Raw genomic sequence first — 12,023 nt, forward strand, 5'->3', positions numbered from 1 at the left:
GAAATCTCACATTCCTCACCAGAATGTTAGAACAGAGCCCCAAGGACATGTGTCATGTGTTGAGCGTATCAAATCACCTCAAAGGTGGCGCTTTTACAGAGCACCACATTGTTGACTGTTATGGCAGTATCAGCTGTATTACCCATGGAAAGGTAACATGGAAACCAGGAAAACTAATTAAAAATTGCAAGTGTGAAACAGGATAGCAATTTTTTTGGAATTGTGGCTCTTATGTAATGCCGCAGACTGTGGTTTATGCATGCCACCTACACACAGCTATGAAATATTGCTGTGGCTTACATTAGTGAGATATTGGTCATTTTTACAAACATTTTCTTCAGTAAATGGGAGCTGAATTTTAGTGTGGATGTATGTTGGTCAAGGACATTCAACCATGCATTGCTTGTGTCTTACTCATGCGGCAGCAAATTGTTATAAGGCAGTGTCATGTTTACACGGATCCTTGGGAGTCTGAGTGGTTAAAGGAAAACAAAAAGGAAAATAGGGCATTCTTGCACATATGGTTTGAATCTGTCTCTTATAAAAAATAGGTCAGAAAACCCTAATTAGTGCACAAGACAACAAACTGTTATAATCAGGCCATTTTAGGGAACTTCCATGATATGCACGTGAAATATGTAAACCCCTGAGAATAGAATTTGGCTCTAAAAGCCAAATCCAGTAGCAGAGGGGATTTTGGAGGGGTTTGGGTTTTTTTGGGGTTTTTTTGCTGTTTCTTAATGAGACAGGGTTTATCATTTGGAATATTTTCTGCCCATATTGGATTATTCTCGGTCAGCATCACTGGATAATCCAATTACTGGATCTCAGCTGTCCTTTCCTCTGAGAAAGACAGAGACATCAAAACCGTAACTCTGATTAAATCCTGATGTCTCCCCTACGTTCTGCCACCCAACTCTAGAGAGCTTTGCCTTCACACACGCTGCTGTAGTAAGAGCCAGCAGCACATGCAGAAACACTGCTCATGCCTCTGGCCTGGAGTGATTTTTTTTTCTCGGATAGTAGAGGTTCTGAACACAAAGAGACAAATGAGGAATGGGGTGGAACAAGCAACTGAGAACAGGAGGAAAGGGAGGTATATGTATATATATAGGACTAGCTTTTGGTATGCATGAAATGCAACACCCTGTTCCCACATTGTGACGCACATCAGTCAGTCCAGATGGTGAGAAGGGTTGGGTTTCTGCCTGGGGCTGCCGGCACAGGCTTCATTTGCATTCCTCAGCCCAGTTGTTCATGGAAAAGCATCCTGGCAATGCACAACTGCTCGCACAACTGTGCTCACCTTCCCAAAAACATTTCTTCATGCCACCAAAAACTGGGGAGTTTTACAGGCATGGGAGATAAAGGGAGCTGGATCAAGTGTTCAGGTTCCAAGTGGAACCCTCTGAGAATCATCACCAGTGATGTAGAAATAGAAAATCCTCTTGAATAAAGTGTTCATTCCCACTCTATGCTCAAACAAATAGCCTTGAGTGTGTGTAAAACACATGCAAAATTCCTGGAGTTCAGCTCTGAAAGAGCAACTTCTGCTCCCTCTTAAAAAAATTGCAATACAAACTCCTTTCCAGTGGCTGATCCCTAGCTGTTTTTTACCATTACCATAACCAGTTTCCTTGTTAGGGACTAATTCTGAGTGTTTATTTGTGGCATGTGCAACAATTGTGAATGCTATTGCTGTAATTAATCCCATTTGAAAGTGTTTAGTTTAATTTATTGGATTAAGGGGTCTAAGCTTTAGGTGTTTGGTTCTGTTATTTTCTATCTATACATTGACTTAAAAAAGCTCTGCAAGCATATGGGAAAAAGAAAGCATTAGAGAAGCGAAGAGCATTACAAATGCATCCTTATAATTTAGAGGATGTTCTTAAAACCTTTCAGTGTTTTTAGGAGGATTTTTAAATGGGCACAGAATTTCACCTGAGAAGTGAATTGCTTTTAACAGTCATTCAGCCTGGAGTAATGTTTTTAGGTTATCCGTGCTAATGTCCCTGGAATTTGCCTGAATAATTTCCATTCATGATAGTAGAAGTAACGAACCCAGTGTTAGTCGCTAAACGAGAGCTGTGTCTTTAAGAAGGGAAGATTTTATGAAGATTTGGGAAAAAAAATGTGAGAACTGTTACCTAGAGGATACTGAAGCTACATTTACTACTGCATTAAGAAATGTTTAAGTGCAGAATTTGTATTGGTAGATGGTCTCTTCTCTGAGTTTTGTCTCTCCCCCAAGTGCAGTTGCTCATTCCACCTTAACAAGGTGCAGTGATTGACAGGTAGAGATGTAGCACAGAGCAGAAGGTGGGAGTGTGCTCTATTGGTTTGTGCTTGTACATCCTGAGCACCAATTACTGTCACTGCTGCCAGCACTGATGTGTTTATCAGGATGAGTTATAGCAGAATATATGTACACAGGCAGTGTGTATGCTGGATGACCACCCCCTGTGATGTAAAATATGAGAGTCTGGGAGCTACCGTTTTATAATTCATCAGGTTCAGCAACTGAATGTTGTTGGTTGGCTTAGTTATAAAGGCAAGTGTGAACCGAACAGCAGACAGGAGCATCTTGCATTGAGAGTCCTGCAAAGCTGCATTTGGTGACTGGGCTCCGCTTTTGTTCAAGTGAATTCAGTCCTCGGTGAGTGATGGGGGTTATGTCGAGCTAAAGCTGTTATTATATAAGCTGGGGAAACCTGCCTGCTAGTTTAATGTGTATTTTGCTGCTGGAAGTCCTTGTCTGTGGTTGTTTTTAGATTTTGCAAATATTTTCAGTTGTGTACGTTACTGGCACAAAATGAGATGAAAAGAAAAATGCAATGATGAATTATTCACCATCATGCTGTGAGGATCTCTTTCCTTGCTAAAGTTACTTTCCTTTAGTGAGTGTTCTGGGGGGTTCAAAGAAGCTACAAACCAGCAAATTTACCTGTCATTAAATTGCTTTTATTAGCACTTACAGTGAGTGATAGCTGTGGCTTTTGTAACAAAAGGAAAGAATAAGCAAATATCAGAAGCATTTACAAATTCTTTGCTTTTTGTACATGTGGCTTTTCAGATGCAGCATTAAATCTTTTGTGTGCAGTGAGGGGCTGCAAAGAATTTGAATTGTAAAGCTTTTTAATTAAATAATCAGTTAATCGGTATCTTTTTTTCTGGTTTTGTGGTAATATGCTTAGTATCACATTAAAATGAATGATTCCCCATCTTGCATAACAACAGTGCTGAAATATGTGTAAGATGAAAGGCAAAGGGAGACTTTGAAACAAACTGTGGAAACATGCTAAAGCACAGCTACGAAGAGAGAGGTATATTTCCTATAGCAACTGCATGGCTTTTTGAATTTCAATAGCTTTAGATTCTTTGCTCTAATTATCACTTGCTTCTTTTTGACTTCTCTATCTCTTCAAGCAAGCTCTGTTAATATGTCGACATTATCTTGCCCGTAACCTTTAGAGATCAGTAAGCCTGCAATTTTTTTGTTGTTTTAATCAGAAAGGAATTGAAAAGCAGAATTTATGAAACTGAAATATTAAAATTGCCATACCATGTCTCCTCAGGAGCGGCAAGTGGTCACAAGTAGCAATTTTACTTTTTGTTTTATTAGTAGCAGTATTATAGTCATTGCTTTTATCTCATTGTACATGGTTTGGGGTTGTTTTTTCATTTTCTGTGGGTTGGAGAAGCAAGTTTCCAAATATCCAAATAGCCAAATATCAAGAGAGCTTGGCAGAACAGCACCTGTTGTCTTATTGCTGTATTATTAATACATGGAGAGAGACACTCTCTTCCAGAGACCTCTCACCTGGTATCACTCCAAATTGTTTACGCTGTAGTGATTTAGACTTGTATTGTGGCTTCTCACTTAGAAATAATTTGTTCAGTGAGCTATAGGTGAAGCATCAATGCTTTTTTATTAATTAGATATTTCATTTTAGTATCAATTTTCATTTAAAGAGAAAGGCTATTAGCAAAGTGGCCTTTGCCACTGATTTCTTTTGCTGAGCAGATTTCCACTTACTCTTTATAAATCATAAATTCAGAAAAAGCAGATTTTTTTTGTGATGGTTATTTCCTGGCAGCCTAACAGGCTAGAATCTATTTCTAGGAAGGAGTGTATACCTTGGTCAGCAGTACTTTATTTAAGAGTATTGCACTGCTTCTTAAGCATTCAGATCTATTTTCAGTGACCCCTGTGCCAGCAAATGGGTTTCTTGAAGTGTGAGCTTCTGGCTTTGCAAGTTCTCCTCCTTTCAGAAATCTGTGATACTGCATCCATCTGTCTAGGCATTTATATTGCATGCATCACAATGGTGTAATCTCAGCAATATGAACATTAACCATGTAAATGTATGTACTGTAACTTAGGAAGTATAAATTAGGACAGGAAAAGCAACCCTAAAAGGAGAAAGTTATTATATGGGCATATGGGCTCTTCTTGTGGGAACCAGAGATCCAGACTCGCTATTTGTTATTGCACAATTAAGCTGACAACTAGTTCAGTCTCCAGGCAGGGGTATGGAGGCTTGGGCACCAGCTTCTCAAAGTTCACTCCAAATGGACCAAGGAAAATAGCTAGAGGATGTGGCAATAATCCCGTTTTATCCTGGGTGCATGCCCACTGCTCCTTTGTGGTCATATGCTGGGAGGGATGCTGAAGGAAAAACATCAGTGACTAAGAACTGTAACAACTGAGAAGAACTGTATTTCACATAATCTCGATCTGGAGGACACAGATGTTTTATGGATATTAGTTTGGTGTTGTGATGCATGCCTCCCACCTGGCAGAAAGCGACAGCAGTGCTCTCCATGGAGTGCTGTGTCTTAAATTCCCTTAGGGCTGGTCCAGGAAACAGCCATCCCTGTTGTTAGTGCTACATCCTGCTGGAAACACTCTGCCCCACAGCTCCAAGAGTGTGTTGGCTTCCTGACCATTTCTGGATAGAGGTAGTATATTAGGGTTGATGCATAGCACTCTTGAGTAGCAGAAATCTGCTCTCCAAGAGGAATCTTGCTCTGCTTTTGCCTTTTGGTTACAGATGAAACCAACCCACACTATCTTTTGTATAAAATATAGATGCCCAGGAAAAATATTTTAGATAAAAGTCCTGAGCTCAGGAATTGATCTTTTTATCTTTTTATCTTTTTCCTTTGGTCTGAAATACTTCCTGTTTACTGACCTTCAGGTTTGCTGTCCCATGGCAGCTTGTGGTCAATATTTCTGACAAAATAGATTATTGGATAAGCCAGCATTAGTTTTTGGAGAGTTATTTTTTGGTCTGCAGTAAATACGGCTAATGTGTGACTGTGTAGTTTGTGTGACTGTGCTCTTTGTGTAAAAAGTGATTGGAGATGGCAGCAGAGGTGTGTAAACTCACAACTTTGCATGCCTGATATACTTCTGTTTGCTCTTTCAAGTACACAATATACAAACTACGGTTTCAAATAGAGTAATACATATATCATTCTGAGTCTTGAGCACAGAAATATCTAATGCATAAAATTGAAACCGTTAATTGCATATTAACTCTTACTTTTTATTGAAGAGGCTGATGAAGTGACACTGCTATTTTTAAGAATTCTCAGGTTCGAATTCAGATGGGTGTGAAACAAAGCTGTATAGACACTGGCAATCATAATGAGGGGCTTTCAGAGAGAGGGCCTTCACTGGAATAATGGGTGAAATGATAGGTTAGACATGTAGTATCCTCAGTGTTGGGAATAGCCATTGCAACTGTATGGAAGGGAAGAGACAGAACATAGTAAAGGATGACAATGTGTCAATGGAAAGCAGTAGAGGTGTTTGTATATCCAGAAAACTAGGGAGAGAAAATCCATTTTAAAGGACTACCAAACACTCAGTGCATTACACAAATAAATTCGGCAACTGGAGCAGAGAGAGAGCTTGTTCATAAACACTTTGATGTTGGTCTGTTCTTTGTGCTGTGAGTGAAATACATGTAAAGGTCTAATCCTGCAGAAGAGACTTTGGTTAGGTCTTATATGACTGTACAAGCAGGAACAGATATTCAAGTTATTAAACCCATTATAGGCTCACTTGTAAGCAAAATGCATCTCATAAATGCTAAGTTCAGTTTGTTTGTGGATTCGAGTACTTGGTTTGTTTAGGGACTCCTGGTGTCTTGGCATCTGAATGCATTATGCTATTATTTTAAAAAAGGGGGAAAAGGGAACTATTAATATAAGTATTCTTTGCCGGGGGAAAAAATAAAATTGAAGTACCTTCCTTGCTACCAGATGGTTAAAATGACAAACAGCTCTCTCAGTCCTTGAAACCTCACAGGTGAAAAGAGTGTGTTTCAGGCTAGTAGAGATGGTTCTGGAGAATTCAGCACCAGAAATCATGTCAGCTTTCTGTGGAGTTTTTCCATGTTTTCAGGTAGCATGCATGGTCAGAAGAGTGCTGGTTCCTAGAGCTGTGTCTCCACCACAGAGTAGTTACAACCTATGGAGAAGCTGCTCATAAACAGAGGTGTAGGATTTGATAAACATCCAGGATCATCTCTGGTAAAGGCTGTACAGCTTTGAGTCCTGCAGGCAGGACTTGGATATTTATCCCAAGAAAGCTGCACTGGAAGTCCCTGTGAATTCTTCTAGGTGAACACTTTTCATCTTTTTGTATCATGACCATGTGCAGAAGAAAAAAAATCTGGGGAGACCCTTGTATGAAAGTGGCCCCAGATGAAAGTGGCTGCTATAATCCCATTAGATTGCAGGCTGAAAGCATTCCAAAGTACCTGCAGCTTCTCTGGTCCTCAGTTTTTTGTCCTGTCTGGAATAATTGAAGATGGAGAACATTTGTCATCGCACTTGCAGTAAGCCAAAAGGAGTGATGCTCCTCTGCAGCAGATTCATTTGTTGTCTGAACAGCAGTGGTGTACTCTCTTCTCTCCTGTGCAAAGTTCTAATTAGTGGCTGGTGGCCTAAAGCTTAATACTGATACACAAATTTTATTTTGTACTACAGGGAAATGCTTATGGCATCAACAACTTTCCACTTGGGAATTTCCAATGTGCTCACTCAAAAGTCAGCCTGATAAAACTGCAGATGGAGTTCTCATTCCCAGAATACTTTCATAGTGTTAGCAGAAATTGCCTATTATTTTAGCCAGGCAGGAGAGTAATGTGGATTGACAAGAGTTTTTTAAATCCTGAGAATTAATGTCATCTTTACATCACACTGGTCAGTGTGTTGTGTTTGAGGAACCTGCAAAGTGGCAGAGTGAGACATGGGCTGTCCCTTCTAATTCATTCCTGTACTCCTGAGAAGATGTGTCCTGTTCTGGAGACAGCACAAGCCCACCACTGTGTAAGCATGATTTGCAATACTGTTTGTGCTAGGTTCTAAGGAATTAGTGCAGTGGCATTTGAGCTAAGCAAATGCTAATTTAAGAACCCACTATTATCCCTTTTGTGTGTTGTGGTAATAACCTTTAACATTATAAAATAATAAAGAACTGATTGAACTGTGTTGTGTGCAGCACCATGCTGCAACTGAACAAGTGAGCAAGCCAGGCAGGCTAATCTATTCACTTTGTTGTGGGGAGTTTTTGTTTGGTTGGTTTTTTTTCCTTCTGTTGCTATTTATTTCTGTATTTTAAGGAAATTGCACTCTCAGAAGCATTTCTTGCTGCGTTCATTACTGTGCTCCTCAAGTAGAAAAAAATATCCATAGCAGCTGGTAATACTAGTGGTATCTAAGTAATGAAATATTACTCACTAAAGAAAATCTCTACTTTCTTTCCAAAAAATCTACTTATAGGCTTTAAGAAGGTATAAACATAAATACAGTATACAGTACTTTTTCAAGTAAGTGTATTTTATTCTCTGTATTTATTTACAGTACGGTTAATCTCAGTTTGTTTATAGGAGTAGCTCTTCATCCCTCACTACCAAAATATTCCTTGTGAAAGGAATCTATTGTTCTATCTAGAAAAGTGATACTAGGCAAAGCCATTTTCTGCTGTCACTATTTCACGGTCTATCCTTGCCCTTCCCATTCAGGTGTTTCTGGTAGACATTCCATAGGAAAATGACAGTGCACACTGGCTGCTGCTGGCTTTGGGTTGGGCTGTAGTCCAGAAATGCAAAATCAAATTATTAGGTGAAATTTAGGTGCATTATTAGGTCTTAGGTGAAATTCAGCTGTTACCTGTAGTGGTGTGTATTTCTTCTCTTTGAGGTACAACCACAGGTGTTAAATACTTCACTGAAATATACCTGTCCAACACAGAAACAGAAAGTTTGAGAGGAGGGGAAAATAGAACTCCTCCATTCAAAACATTTTCTAGGTGTGGAATTGATTTAATTTCATATTTCTTTACAATTTGTGAGTTTAAAACCATAAAATTTTCTGTAGATGTTCTAAATTATTCGAATAAAAGAAAGTGTTCTGTAGTACTGAATGCACTTTAAACTTTAGCTCTTCATATTTGGTTTCTTCTACTTCTGTTCAAATTTTATCATCTTTGAATTATAATGGTAGACTGGTCTAGTTGCACAAGATACAGTAATTTCATGAATACAAGCCACACCATTTTGACTAAGATTTTTCTCCCAAACCGCAAATGCGGCTAATACTCAGGAACGGCTAATATGTGAATAATTTTCTGACATTTACAACCTCAGAAGTGCCAGCCAGAGTGCTGAGCCAGGCAGCTGCAAAGCCGGCATTTCGCGATTGTTACAAATTGTTACTCTGTTGCACCGCGGGTGGAGCCTGGCTGCCTGCAGGCAGCACGGGGGACGGGGAGAGAGGAGAAAGAGCTGTCTCCTTCCCTCCTCTGCCGCAGTCCGGGGGAGAGACGGGGGGGCCCCATGCCTCCATTGCCGCGGCTCACGGGGGAGGCGGGGTGCTCCGTCCCTGCCTGCCACCACGGGGCAGCGCTGGGCCGTGGTGACTGAGCCCAGAGGCGGCGGCTGGCCCCGAGCGGCCCCGCTGAGCAGCAGCACCGGGCTGGGCCACCCGGCCCCGTCAGCAGCCCCAAGCGGGCCGAGCCTGCACAGCCCGAGCCAAGCCAGTAAACCCCACCCTGCTGTGGTTCCATTACTATTTGGCAACTTTGTTGCACACGGGTCCTCGCTGCAAACGACAAAGCAGCTTATACTCGGGTGCGGCTTATTTATGGACAAAAAACAAAATATTTGCCACACCCAGAGATGCGGCTTATACTCAGTGCAGCTTGTATTTGTGAAATTACTGTACCTGAAAAAACTTTACAGAGAAACTTGGATATTTTTATGGCAGTGATGAAATGTTGGTCTTTTAAGGTAATGTGGTGCAAGAATTTTGCACACAAATCTCTTTATTTGGTTTTCCCTCTTTCATGTCTTGCTACTGGCATCTGACCCCTGAAATGAAAACACTTGTATTCAGCTTTCTCCCATATTTTCAGAGATGCAAATAAATTCTGCTTTGTTTTTATTAAATTCATTTCAGTGCGTAGGTGTTGAATGTAGGGATATGAAACAGGAAAAGTGCAAGATCTAGAAGACAGGAAGCAGGAAGGGCTATGACTTTTTATGCAATTTTCTGGTAGCATTACTGTGAAGCGCATCTGTAAATTTTAATTCGGTTTTATGTGCCAATCATAAACTAGCTTAGCTTTTGCTGTACACTATTCATAAGATTTGAAATTCAACATTTTTCCTCAGTTTATACTGAGTATATATGTGGGTTGGTTGCTGACCAAAGAAGCAGCTGTATCTATCAAGATCAAAACACTGAAATTTTCTGTTTCAGTTTATTTTTTATATTCTTGTTTAATAGAGGGAGAAACAATCTTTGTCTATAGAAGTTGCCTGTAGACCTGTCAACTAAATCTTAAAATATGTTAGATCAAGATTATTGGTTCATATTTGTCATAGGCAGTGTTTTCAGGATTTGAAACATGGGAGGAAAAATTGCAAATACTTGTTTTATTTTAATTAATCAGCTAGCTGGTATATTTTCTTATGAATCATTCAATGATAACACTTTCCTTTCTTTTATGCCTTCTACTTTTCCCCAGTGTTAGGTTACTATACCTGAGATCTTAGATTCTGCTGGATTTTGGTATAGTTATTTTTAAAGCATATATGGTATGCTTTAAAAGGTATAATATAAGGTAAAATATAAGTGATATTTTATGTCAATATGAGGTTCAAAATACCAGAAATATGTCAGGGTTTTTTCAGGCTTATATCCCTAAACATAAGTATGTGTTGAAGACAGAGATCAATATGGGGGAAAAAAATAAAAGTAAAAAAAACAAAGCCATACTTAGTGCTGAAAAACTTCAGTTGTCCAAAATTTTCATTAGAGAGAGGGGGAAAAGAGATGCAGGAGGAATTAATGTTTGAATATTTTTGCTGGAAAATGGTATCCTTACTGACAAATTTCATTTAGATTATAAAGTTGATTTTTTTGGTGAAGAAATATATTTAATCTACTGGTTTTCCCAGCTAAAAAAACCCAAAAAATAACAAACTTGAGTTTAATATGCAAGTGAATAACATCCAGAGCCTGACTGGGATCTTTCTTACACCATTTACCTATAACTAAAAGCTGTAACTCAAAGACCAGCCTGAGAGCACAAATATAATTAATGTGTGTCTTAACCTCTGGTTAACATCTGTGAGGCCTGACTCAGCCTTTTATGTTCTAATGGATATGTCTCTTCCTGACTGTGGCTCAAACTATTGGTAGGTCTTTCACATAAAGCTGTAGTTAAGTTCATCTGCTCAGCCTGAAGGTTAAGCATGATTTTAATTTAACTACTGTTCTCTCCTTTGATTTATTTGCAGTGTTTCTGTAATTGTGAATGACAGCCTTGAGGTGGATACCATTGATATATGGAGTTTGTACTGCAGTCCGAGAAACACACCAGGGTTCTTTTAGATAATTGTAAATTATGTTAACTTGTGATTTGCAAGATCCATCCTCTTTCAGATTAATTACGTAAGCTACCATATAAAAATAAATTTAATGTATAATCTTAGAACATCTATTTTGTAGTGAAACTCCTTCTCAGAGAAACATTTCAGGCATTTTGACTCTAACTCCCTGAATTTTTGTTTCAACTTAATTTTTTTGTGAAGTTAGTTAATACAGAAAACAAAGACCACTTGCATGCTGTCAAACTGTATTTGAGCATATAAGATACATGACATCTGCCGCTAAAGATCGTGCCCCAGGGAATTCCCTAAATTCTCTTATTTCTGAAATGTGAAATGCAGCCACCTCTGCTGATGAAAGGGTAGGAAGATGAATACCAAACATGGCAATATTCTGCATTAGGGGAAAACCAAATCAAAACAATACTCATTTTGTATGATAACCAAATAGGTTTGTGGCATGTGTGTGTGAATAAATCTGGTTTTAAGCATTCACCTAAAAGTTCTACAAGCTGCACACATTTCAGTGTATTTAATTCACAAAAATATAGGGCTTAGTTGATCTTCCCTAGGATTTGTACTTGGACTCCACCAACTCCAGGTATTTCAAATATAGATTCTTAGTCATCATCTCTAGTGCTAAATGCCAGTAATTATAAGTAGTGGCTGACTCATTTCTATACTCCATCAGTTTTCATGGCTGTTATAAAACTTTGAAAATGCTGACAGACCTGCAGCCATCGTGGGCACTGCTTGTATCAGGGTTCAATATTAAATATAGTCAGATATTAAACCTTTATATTGCTGTACCCAGTTGTTCAATAGCATTGTCACCAGGAAGAATGATGTGAGCCAGGAGGCATTAATACAGCTAAGTGTACTATTTTATTTATTCTAATAACCTTTGCATTCTAAAGGGCTGAACCCCGCCAGTGGGTTTTACCAGCTGTGTGTTTCTAAGCATAAGAGGAGAAGGAGCTTTGCTTATATGTTACATTTGTATAACTATAGAGAATTGGAGCTATTGTTTCACAAACCCACAGAATAGTAAAGGCTGGAAGATAACTAGATAATCTGTTCCAATGCCAGCTACTCTAGTAGGGTCAACAAGGG

At 39.1% G+C, this 12,023-nt stretch overlaps 1 protein-coding gene across 24 annotated transcripts in view; it reads left to right on the forward strand.

The window, feature by feature from the left end:
• The window catches only part of DLG2 (discs large MAGUK scaffold protein 2), a 1,022,753-nt gene that overhangs the window by 896,280 nt on the left and 114,450 nt on the right, over positions 1 to 12,023 (forward strand). Inside the window, exon 1 of one of the 24 annotated variants that reach the window (XM_033052906.2) lies at positions 2,300 to 2,656. The exons of the other annotated variants lie outside the window; for them this stretch is intronic. The gene's annotated coding sequence lies outside the window, so the exon portion shown is untranslated. Of the gene's footprint in view, positions 1 to 2,299; positions 2,657 to 12,023 lie in introns of those variants that run through there. 24 annotated transcript variants of the gene reach the window in all.

The sequence above is a fragment of the Catharus ustulatus genome, chromosome 2, assembly GCF_009819885.2.
Source record: "Catharus ustulatus isolate bCatUst1 chromosome 2, bCatUst1.pri.v2, whole genome shotgun sequence".
Classification (NCBI taxonomy): Eukaryota; Metazoa; Chordata; class Aves; order Passeriformes; family Turdidae; genus Catharus; species Catharus ustulatus.